Source organism: Ictidomys tridecemlineatus, chromosome 1 (genome assembly GCF_052094955.1).
Source record: "Ictidomys tridecemlineatus isolate mIctTri1 chromosome 1, mIctTri1.hap1, whole genome shotgun sequence".
Taxonomy (NCBI): domain Eukaryota; kingdom Metazoa; phylum Chordata; class Mammalia; order Rodentia; family Sciuridae; genus Ictidomys; species Ictidomys tridecemlineatus.
Genome location: NC_135477.1, coordinates 71,669,046 through 71,681,611, shown reverse-complemented (window position 1 = coordinate 71,681,611; position 12,566 = coordinate 71,669,046). Strand labels below are relative to the sequence as shown.

General features: G+C 35.1%; 1 pseudogene; it reads left to right on the top strand.

Moving 5' to 3' along the window:
• Window positions 1–391: 391 nt before the first annotated feature.
• Window positions 392–12,343, top strand: LOC101965422 (cobalamin trafficking protein CblD pseudogene; annotated as a pseudogene).
• Window positions 12,344–12,566: the final 223 nt, after the last annotated feature.

Sequence of the window (12,566 nt, the reverse complement as noted above, 5' to 3'; positions counted from 1 at the left end):
TCCATCACTGATCAAATTTACCTAGCATTCAAACCATGACTCAGACATCATTTTTAGGTTCATGCCAAAAACTGTATGTAGCTTGAGGACTTCCACAATATCCCCTTGAAACGATATGACAAAACACTATTGTCACTTTTTACTTACTTGTTCCAGGTAGTATTCTGAGTACTACTCCTTCACAGCAACCTGATCAGATAATGTGCTACTATTTTGATATATTTTACGGGTGAGGAAACAAAGATACAAAGCACAAGTGTCCTGTGCAAAGTCACAGCTGGTAAACAGAGTGAGAGCTCCTGAGCAGTACGTCCCATGGAAAGAGCAACAAATAGGAAGGCAGGTCATGCAGTAAGAATGTTTGGGTTCCTGATCTAATGAGACAAATAAGATGATGCACGAAAAGCAGGATGCCCAGGACACAGTATTGATCAATGCTAATGCAGACCTGTGGGTCAGTAGGATTTGCATCTCGCCCATCCTTTTGTGCCCTATGGGTCATGACATAGTGTCTTCAGCTTTCTACTTGTAAAAAAGGAGGAAATGAAGGAGAAATTCTCTTGGAGCATTAACTACAATGTGTATTTAACTTCAATTTATCATGCCAAATTTCTCCCCAAATGTTATTGAGTATTTTCACATCAGGTATACACCTAGCTCAGTCAGCATTTCTCTGTGCTATAGAAAAAAAATCTGTTTTCTTTTTGTGAGCAGTCCTCCAATTTTTGGATAAAACTTGTAATGTTGAATATATTTTCAAATGATTAGCAGGCACAGTGGTACATGCCTATAATCCCAGTGGTTGGGCGTGCTAAAGAAGGGGAATCTCTAGTTCAAAGACAGCATCAGCAACAGTAAAGTGCTAAGCAACTTGGTGAGACCCTCTCTCTAAATAAAATACAAAATAGTGCTAATTCACAATAGCTAAACTGTGGAACCAACCTAGATGGCCTTTAGTAAATGAATGGATAAAAGAAAACATGGTATAGATACACAATGGAATATTATTCAGCATTAAAAGAGAATAACATCATGGCATTTGCAGGTAAATGAATGGAGGTGGAGAATATAATTCTAAGTGAAGTTAGCCAATCCCCCAAACCCAAATGCCAAATGTTTTCTCTGATTTAAGGATGCTGATTCATAATGTAGTAGGGGAGGCATGGGAGGATTAGAGGAACTCTAGATAGGGCAAAGGGGAAAAGGGGAGGGAGGGTAAGGGAGTGGGCATGAGGGTAGGAAAGATGGTGGAATGAAATGGGCATCATTACCCTAAGTACATGTATGAAGACACAAATGGTGTGCCTCTACTTTATGTACAAGCAGAGATAGGAAAAATTGTGCTGTCTATGTGTAATATGAATTGTAATGCATTCTGCTGTCATATATAAAAAATAAAATTAAAGAAAAAAGAAAAAATTACAAAACAGTGTTGGGGATGTGGTTCAGTGGTTGAGTGTTCCTGAGTTCAATTCATGTTTAATCAAAAAAATGATTAAAAATAATTCATATTTTACAAAAATTATAGCTCTAACACTGCCTTATTTAAATTGAAAAAGTTAAGCTGATCTTTCCCAGTCTAATATATATTCAAATGTTTTTATAATGAAGTCATACAGAAAATACATAATCATAAAATTGTGATAGAAAATTAAGACATGTTTAAAGATGGAATTATTCTCTGGAATTGTTTTATCTCCTCTTCACTGAATTCATTTTGAAGATTTTGTGAGATTTGAGATTTAAAAAAATATAATTAGGAATGTACTATGAGCAAGTTCATTTTATATATTTTTAGTTATAAAATGTTGCATTTAGTATTTTTCTGTGTTATTAATCATATCACAAAACTGTCCAAGTGAATTTGTTTTTAACATTGTGTAACATGTTTTTACTTTTATGTTGTCGTGTAAGAACTCCTGATTCTAAAAAAGACTTCCACTACAATCAGAAAGCACAGAGACAATACAGACAGGGTATTGATCACTATGGAAGTTGGTACCCACTGGTACCATGGAACTAGACTGTACGATCACTTTGGAAACAGGTGGCCACGTAGTAGGGCTGAAAAATTCTGCCAAAGCACAATAGATAGTCCTCTTGTGAGTTTCTCTTTCCTCCATTGGCAATGCCACTGCCCAGAGCTCAGATGAAGTTTGGATGCTGATTTTACTGCAAGGGAAATAGTAGGTCCACGTCCACACTGCTACAAACTCAAGTGCAGAGTGTTCCAGGCACACTCGGGCAGAACTGAGAAGAGATGACCCAGTGCAGAGAGAAAGCTATGTCATGGGAATACAAATGTGTCTTTGGGAACTTTGTCTTGGTATTCAGTGATTTTAACAGCCTCTATATGGAAGAAGCATTAGATTTTTTTTTATGCTGGAGAAACAAGAGAAAGGCAGATATTGCTTGATATTTACAAGAATATGAAATAGTCACACACTCTATTGGAAAGAGCACTGGAATTTCATTTGGAACAATTGATTCTGTGCTGGGTCCCTGATGCTGATCCTGTCTTACCATGAGAGTTAGCTGCTTAACTTCTCTGAATTTTTTCCCTCAAAAAATGAGCATAATATCATCTATCTTCAAGGTTGGGGAAGAATAAAAATACTAAAAGATACAACATTTTAGGAAGTACAACAATATTAGGTAGCCCTCAGTGAATTAGTGTCTACTGTATGGCCTTCTTTCAGGAATATCCAATAGGAATTGAAAAGGACAATAAACCTATAAACCTTATGGACTTTATTAAATAAATGAAAATATATACTATTTTTCCCATAGATTTTTTTAAAGGATTCTTATTCAACGATTAGTTGAATAAGCCTCTAAGTCCAGATTTTAGGAAACTAAAAGCTAAAATATGAAAAACAGAGTAATGTGTGCATTTTAATGGTTTGCTCTGGAACCAGTTTCTTAACATATGTAAATGGTTTTGATCTGCAAACATACAGATACCAATCTGGATGATGAGAAATATAGAGTGTTATGAGGTTTCCACTCCTGAATGACACATGCCCCAGTGAACAGAAGGTAGAGGAGGGACAGAAGTCTTTCTGTTTGTGCTAGAATTTTCTAAGTAAACTGCCTTCAAGTGAGCAGCCTCAAGAAGTACTATCCTTTCTATCATGGGTTTGTGCTAGAGTTGAAGTTTAGTTTAGCAATTTTTGGAGACAGAGGCTGCAAAGAGCTTTCACATATAGATTAGAGAATTAAACTAAAAATGATTTTTTTTTCTCTCTACTATGATTTCTTTGTACTGCAAGACTTAATAACTTGGAATGGAAAGGACAGATCTGGATTAATGGCATTTAAAACTGAGTTAATTCTCAATGAGAGACCTGATAATGGAGACAGAAAATATTGAGTTTTTTTAGGATGGTATAGCTTTCTAAGTGGATTCAACCTAGGAAGAGAAGTAGGGTGTTGTTGGGATTACAGACATGTACTACTGCGTTTGGCAAGTTGAAAGTAATTTTAGTGACAAATTTAATTTTTATATGAATCCAGACTACTTCTCCTGATTATTATCAACCCTACAAAAGTAACTTTATTGCTAAATATTATTTCTGGAATAGATGCACATTACCTTATTCTCTCATCCTTCTGTTGAAGAGTGAGGTTTATTTCCATTATTTTTACTATTGAAAATACTAAAAATCGCATATTTATTCACACAGCTTAATTTTTTTCTTGAAATGGTACTACTGCAATAAGATTATTGGGTATGACTATAATCAAGGTTTTTATGTATAACGATGTGTTTTCCAATTGTGTTCAGATAAACAAGAAACAATTTTAGCACATTTCTGAGGGCAGGGTATGTTTAGTTACTATAAACTTCCTTTCAGGATGAGGTCTGAGAATTAGTCATTAATCTGTCTCCTGAGAAAAAGAACATATAGCACTTTGCAGAAAGCTGCTAATTAATCCTCCCAACTCCCTAGTGAGAGAGAGTTAGAAATGTCTCCATTGCAGCACTTCCAAGGAAATGTTGGTAATCAATTTGACAGACATAGATTCTAATTCCACGGATGTGCGAAAGCCTCCTGCTAGATGACTTAGGACTTCTAAAACTGTGCCAGCTGGCTCCAGAGGTGTCCTGGAAGATTGTGGACTGCTTCATCTGCCATGCCCAGTGTGTCCAAGGCTTGAGAACCCTTGGTTCTGAGTGGGGATTCCAGAGTCTCACCTGTGGGTTCTCTAGGCTTAACCTTTTTGTGCATGAGTTCTCTACAATTTCAAAGTAATGATGGGATTTACATAATCTTTGATACTGTTTTTAACATTATGTCCAATTTCTCTTATGTTTTTGCTCCCATTTGACTGAGCATCTCCAGATGCCTCAGCCTTGTTCTGTTTATTCTATTATTTTTTTTATAACAGCTAACACTAATTTTCACAGTGAAGTAGAATTCATATTCTACTTTTGGACTTCATATTCCTAAAGAACAGCCCTGACAGGATAAAGATGTTTCATTCGCTTTGTTTTGTGTTTATTTTCTTTGGAAGTAATTTCTGATTAAGTGAAAAGCTACAAAAACAAAAGCATTTCAAAAGTACCCTGTTCCTAGTCTTGGCAATTAACATTTTATGCCATTTACTTTGTCATTTTCTGTGTTTCTGCTGATTGCTTGATACATAGCTTTTATTTATTTATTTTTTGATCCATCAGTGGCAGTGTCCCTAAGCTGCTTAGTGTGTTCCCTCCCAGGTGCTATCAGTTTGCATGGTAAGGTATCAACTTAAAAGCCAAGGGGATGCCCTTTGGTGAAAAATGATCTCCAGGGATAAAGTATCTACTGAGGATACTCTTTCCAGGACTTGGAGCTATACTTTGCCTGAGTGAATTTAGATTACCCAGAAGCTTTCTCTAAGGCAACTGCTATTAGTTGAATGAGTCATAGGTTTTATGCCACCATGTACTTGCATTTACCTAGAGTGCTCTTGCATTTTCTAGTCCTCCTTCATATCAAACTTTCTCAGACTGAAAACGCTTTCACGTGTTTCAAGAGTCAATTGAGCCAGGCGTGGTGGTGCATGCCCGTAATCCCAGCAGCTCCTGGGGCCGAGCCAGGTGGATCACCAGTTCAAAGCCAGCCTCAGCAAAAGTGAGGTGTTAAGCAACTCAGTGAGACCCTGACTCTAAATAAAATACAAAATAGAGCTGGGGACATGACTCAGTGGCCAAGTACTCCTGAGTTTGATCCCCAGTACCAAAAAAAAAAAAAAAAGAAAAAAAAAGAAAAAAAATCAATTGACTATCTCCTTTTAAAACTTTCTCTGAATTTATCCCTGAAAGAAATTTCCTTTATAATGGCACATGTGAAGTTTCCTTCTCTTCTGTGTGTTCTGTGAGGTGGCAAGCTTCCCAAAGGAGAGAGCCTGTGTAGTGTTGATTTCCTTTGTATCTAGCAAGTAGTAGAGTGAGTGGCACATTTAGGTACTTGAGGATATTTGTGAGGGATTGTTGGTATGGTACTATGGTAGAGCATTTTGTTATCATGTGCAAGGCCCTGGGTTCGATTTTCATCACCACCAAGGTTGTACAAATACTTTTGAATCATACTAGAGTAAGTCGTATTCTTTATCCTCTTACATTGTTGTTGTTCTTCCATTTAATCTTTATTTCTCCTCTCTTTGATTATAACTTGTTTCATTAAATACGAATTCAGCTCTTACTCTCTGTAAGCTGTTGGGACAGCAGATTGAGTGGGAACCTAAAATAGTTAGGAATGGTTTTGGCTGCAATTCAAGAAAACTTGTATCTAAGACCTTTGGAGATAGGTCATTTAGTCTTTGATGCAGTGGTGTATTGAAACATAGCCCTCAGATTCATCTTTTCATTGTTATCCATATATTTGTTGACTCATGCTCTCAAGATGCAATTCCAAGCATCATAGCTCTATCTAATTATGTTTAAAGAATAAAGGTAAAGTTCTGAGTGTAAAAAGAAATCTTTTAATTAGTAGAAAAGATATTTTAAGGAATATTCCAGGAGGCTTTTCTTTGGTGTGCATTTGCTAGAACAAAATCATATAAATATGATTAGTGGCAAGAGAAGCTAGGAAATTAAATACCTGGCATGGGAGAATAGAATTTCCAAGATTGTTCTAAAACCATCATTAATCACTCCTGAACTGGACAGGCCCATTATCCTCATTAACAAAATCAAGTTTCTTTTTCAAAGAAGGGGAAGGAGTAGCTGTAATATAGCCAGATCAAGTTGTATGACATAGTCACAAATCAATATACCATTTAGGAATGAATTCCAAAATGCAAATGACCCAATGGATTTGAATAGGGTAAAACAGACAAATATGACACCATCAATCTATCAGCCTGATACATTTTGGAAGTGTTGTCAAAATTGTGAAAAGAGAACTGGCTAGAAAAATGTGGAACTGCCATTAATGTAAAATGTGTAGATTTCCATTTGGATTATGAAGGAGAATACTAACACACGAGTAACAAAAGAAAGCTCAGTGATCAGAACTTGGATACAAAGAGTCAAAGTGTTGGACTAGAAATCGGGTAAATTCCCCCAATACAGAAGACAGTGCTTGAGAATAAGCTGTGTTCAAGGAAAATGTGGAGCTATTATTTTTTGTCAAGGCCAGTGCATTGGAGGGAGTATTTCTTCATACTGGGGCTGTAATTTTAAAGCAGGATTGTAGAAAAGTGGGAAAAACAGGCCACAAAGCAAGTTTTGATGATGTGTATGTGCGTGTGTGTTTATTTTTGTAGTATACATATGTATTTAACATAGTACTCAAAAAAAGAAAATATTGGAGTTTTTAGTCCTGTGATAGTCATATGTTGGTGATTTAAAATAGTATGTCTAGTTGCATAATTTGAATAATACCTATTTAAAAAGATTAAATAAAAGTTTTTTTTTTCAAAATTCTTAGAGATCTCATGAAATGGACCTAAAGAAGTCAATGCTTCTTCCCTAATATGTGAAAATCACTTATTTAGAAACTTGCGGTCAAGAATTCTAGCAGCAATCTATCCAATATCCTATCCTAAAAACAAGGTCAAAATAATGGATCATTAGAGGACTGGGGTTGTAGCTCAGAAGAAGAACACTTGGCTAGCATGTGTGAGGCACGGGGTTTGATTCTCAGCACCACATACAAATAAATAAAATAAAGGTCCATCAACAACTAAAAAATATTTTTACAATATTTAAAAAATGTATTGGTAGAAAATACTTTGCTGTAAAGAACTCCTAAATGATAATAGTACATATTTCACACTTGTTAATTAACATGGCTTTAGTCATTTGACTTTCTTTTACAGAGCAGATAGAAGGTGGATAAAGGATTGCAAATACTACTGTTATAAGTTGTGGGGGACAGAATACAGGACAAGAAATGAGACAATCAGAGTTTCTCTATAAATGTGAGTTGGGAGGAGAAGGAAAGATGATGGAGACAGGTGTGACCTGCTCTTTCAGGTGCTGTGAGAACTACTGGGTAGCGTATATGTGTTAGTTTGAATTAATTGAGAACTTTCTTCTTAACAATTAACAAAATTAGAGTATTTGAATTTTTGAAATTTATAGAGGTTAATTTGAACTGACCTAGAAATTTATACTTAATAGAATGAAAATATCTGCTTCTATCTTTGGAATTTATAAAGGTAATTATAAGATGACTTGAAAATGTTTAAGGAAAGACCTAAGCCCATATAGCTGTGTTTATAGAAAACAAATTCCAAGCAATTCAGGGACACTGATCTTCATCAGAAACAACGAAAGTTCTTCAAACCTTATCTGGAATCTCCTACTGTTGTTTTCATTTTGTCACTTGTCCTTTTTGTTCCATCATTTTAATTTGATGTCACACTCTTCTTGCATCAGAACCCATGCATTGATTTGAAAGTTTTTCTCCTCATAATCTGAAGATTCAAACTTCAGTAAGTTTCTAAAGCACCAGTTTCCAAAACCCAATGGTTTTGTTCTACTTCAGCTACTTGAATTATTTTTGGATTGTGTAGATATACAGGCCAAGGTTGAAGATTCTTGGAATGTTGTCCCTTTCCTATTTTCAGAGGTATCTGTAGAACTGAGAATGCATTCTTCCCTTGGGCTGAGTGAGGATTCAAGGTCTCCTTTTCGGGGGGAAGTGTCTCTTGTCAGAGCTTCATCCCTTCTCATAGACTGAGTTGTTTTCTGTCATTATTTGTCTTCAACATGCTGTTCTCCACTTCACACATACATGTGGCATAAGATGGGCCAAAGGGAAAAAAATGACAACTTGAAGTAACAGGATGGACAGCCATAATATTCCTGATGTGATGACATGAACATTACAAAATTAGAACTTTTTCTTCTCAAAAAAATGCAGTCCTTAATCCACAAGTTGCTGCAGGAGACAGTCTGAATAAAGGATGGTTTAGGGTGTCAACTACAGTGAACTTGGGTTGCATTTTGGAGCTCAGGAGAGGAAAGTCCATGTGGTGGGAATGGGGTACCTAGAATAGGGTGTCAGAACTGAAGTAGGCAAGGAGGGTGGCTTAGTGCAGTGTCAGAATCAGCTGTTATGCAATTCTATTTTTTGAAACTCATGTATAAAGTAAATACAAATAGATATATATGTAGCTGTAAATAGATGTCTATTTCTTAATTTGGTCAGTTGAGAATCTCAGAGCAATGATATATATTACACATATTATACATATTACATGATTTTATATCATATATACATATATGTGATATATTAATATATAATCATATGGTACATAGTTATCATTTTGTGATCAGTGAATACTAATATATATGTTTATATTTTGTCCATTTATCTGTTGATTGTTTCTATATCTCAACTATTGTGAATTTTACTATGATAAATATGGCAGAGAGGTATCTCTTTAATTTACTGATTTCATTTCCTGTGGAGAAAAGGGATTCCCAACAGGAGCATACAAAGGTTCTCTTTCTCCATTAGCACTAGTTACCTCTTGTATTTTTGAGATAGAGAATAAAATAGAGCTTAGCATGGATGGGACAGGTGGTAGGAAATTAGACAACTCTAAAGATATAATGTGCAAACTAAGGACTTCACATAATACTATTGTAATGTATTCAGGATTTTTGCTAAATAAATAGGTTATAACCACTTCTGCAATGATGGGGGGGTTGGGTAATTCTGTGAAATGATGGATATGTTCATTCATTTCACCATAGGGATCATTTTATTCTATGTTTGTGTATCTTATAACAGCATGCAGAACTCCTTAAATATACATAATGTAATTTTTATTTTTAAATGAGAACGTATTTAGAAGGACACATAAACCTACTATAAGGGACTTAATTTGAGACATATTGGGAAAATTAAGCATAATATTGCTAGTAATAGATTATAGTCATTGAATAGAAAATGGAAAATAATCCATTTGCATATAAATATATCAGTAAGATACATATTTTCGGAAAAGCCAGCATATTTACATAGTTTTAGTGACTTTCACAAATACTTATTAATTACAATTTGGAAGAGGAAATTTACAGTGGTGAGTCCTGTCATCTTTTTATTCACGTAATAAGAATATCATTACAAATGGGACAAATTCTTTAGAAAGAAATCAGAAAAGTATGACATCACATCAATAACAATCTGAAACATTATAAAGGAACATCAGAAATACCCAAATTGTGATATATTCTACAAAACAACTGTTCTGCAATCTTCAAGTGTCAACATCATGAAAGTCCAGGGGGAACTGAAGAATTGTCTCAAGTGGAAGGAATGAATGGGATATGACAGTCTTGTGCAATGCTTAATTCTGACTTGTATCCTTTTGACATGAAAGGCATTGGGACAATTGGTGACACTTGAGCGGAGTCTGAGGATTAGATGATAAAAGCAGCAGAATTAATTTACTAATTGTGATAATTCGATTATTATCATGTGCAAAAATGTCCTGGTTGGTGGGAAATATATGCTGAAGTAATTGGGGGTAGTAGAGAAGGCATCAAGTCAGCAACTTACTCCCAAAAATTTCAGGAAAAAATATTTCTGTACTGCATTAGAAACTCCCCTATTTTCAAAATAAGTTTCTGCACTGTTAATTTCTTGTTCAACCGGTCCATCATTACCCTGAAATTCATTCACATACTGTGCCATCACAAATTCATGTCTTTCAGTTGATAAAGGTTCTGCCAGTACATCAGGCAAAGTTTTATGAACCTGGTTTTTCTTCTGTGATGCAGTCCCATTGAGGTGACAATCAAAACCTATGTTCCCAGGAAGCTGGAATCTCTGATCCTGAGGTCCAAATGGTCCCATAGTTTCATCAGGCCACACTGTTCTAGAGCATATATCTGGAGGGGCAGTGGCCACATGAGATTCATCTGAACCTGAAGATCCTGCAGTTGAAAAGGCTTTTGGATTGACAACTCTTTTAACTAAAGAGCAAAATCCCGGGAGATAGGAAACCAGTCTGGCTCTGTTACAGAGCACATTGGCCATTTCCAGTGGAGAAGACAGACACAAAATCTTCTCCTTCGCAAAGTATTCCGAGAACTCTGGGCCAAAGATTGGCGAGTTTGGAGGGGCTAAGGCGGGTGGAAACCATCCATACCAATCACCACCCGCCTCCAGCTGTCCCAGACTCTAGTGGAGTGTGCAATCCAGACATGTCCAGAATTGCTTCAAAGAGATTTTGAGTCACTATTTCCAGAAGTAGCTAATAGCAAACTAATGATTCTGACTGTAACGCAGAAAACTAAGAATGATATGACTGTTTGGAGTGAAGAGGTAGAACTTGAAAGAGAAATGCTCTTAGAAAAGTTCATTAATGGTGCTAAGGAAATCTGCTATGCTCTTCGAGCTGAAGGCTATTGGGCTGACTTTATCGACCCATCATCTGGTTTGGCATTTTTTGGACCATATACAAACAGCACTCTTTTTGAAACAGATGAACGTTACCGATATTTAGGATTTACTGTTGATGATCTTGGCTGCTGTAAAGTCATCCGTCATAGTCTCTGGGGTACCCATGTGGTTGTAGGAAGTATCTTCACTAATGCAACACCAGATAGCCATATTATGAAGAAACTAAGTGGAAACTAGCAATAATGTCATTTTATTTGCTGCTTTATTTGTTTGTAATTGATTAAACAATATAAACTGTCAAAGACTACAATTTTGGAAATATACTTATTTCCAGGTATTTATTTCAACGTTTATGGATTTACAACACTGGCAAGTGATTTGGGATTTTAAGATCACAAATGTTAATTATTCATATTGTCATTGAATATATGTGGAGCACTTCCACATTGTACAAATGTGGGAGTTAACACATAATCAGGGTATGATTGGTCTCTTATTATTAGTTCTCCCCTTTATTAAAAAGCCTTAGTTTTAATTATTTTTTTCAAAAAATTATATATTTGCTTATTATGGCATGTGTTCTTTTATTGCAATATTTTAAAACTTAGTTCTTAAAAGATTTTAAAGTAGCTACAGTATTAATTTTCAAAGTTGTTTTTAATAATACAAATGAGAATTCTACATCCATTGTAGACTTTTCTAATTTTCTTTTTTCTTTATTTGTTAAGCATTCTCAAACTAATCTAAGTATTACTTTGAAATAACATGGGGAGGAAAAAAGAATAAAGATAATACATCTTGATGTATAAAAAAAAAGCATATGAATCTCATTCTTATACACACTTTAAAAAAAAAATTCTTAACTCCTGAGTTGGGCCAGATAAATACATTTTATTTTCAGATAAAACTATGCCTCTGCTGCTGAATCACATTTCTTCAGCCTCGTTACTTTAGTGCCTTTGTGACAGAACTTGTTTTTACAGCACTATAAACTTTAAAGGAATCATCTTTAATTTGCAAGGCTTTGCCAATAGAAATAGACAAATCTCAGGGGGAAAAAACAATTTCTACCAACTGAAATAATTGAAAGAAACTTTATATTTTTCTTTGTCTTTTGTTTTTGTAATTAAATTTTTGTTTTTAAAAGGAGTACATGAAGATCACCAACTTTGATTTAAAACTCTTTGCTTAGTTAACTTGTAGCTTGATATAATAACTATTGCCCGCAATTGAAACAGTAAAAGTTACAAAGTTTGTATTCATTATGGGAAAAATGTGGTTTCCATAACATTTTGAAAACAATTTATTAAAGTGTGTATGTATATATACATGTATACATGCATATACACATGTATATGAAAAGCTTTCATCTGTAACTAGCACCCAGTTAAAAACACCAAACATCAAGTGCTCCAGAGGATTATCCTGCTGCCTTCCAGGCATTTTACTTCTAAAGATAACCTCTATTGCATAAATTGATTTTTATATCTGAACCCATATGTTTCCTTTTGTGTCTGGCTTCTTTTATTCAGACATCTGCTACATTGCACATTCTTTGTGCCATGGGTTGAAACTTGTTTTAACCATTCTAAAGTGCCATCTACTGGTTGAAATGATACTTACTCCTAGGTGTCCATATCTATGTACTGTATTGTATGGGGAAGAGACTACATGGTGCTGAGACTCCCTTTATTATCTTGACTTTCTAACAAGATT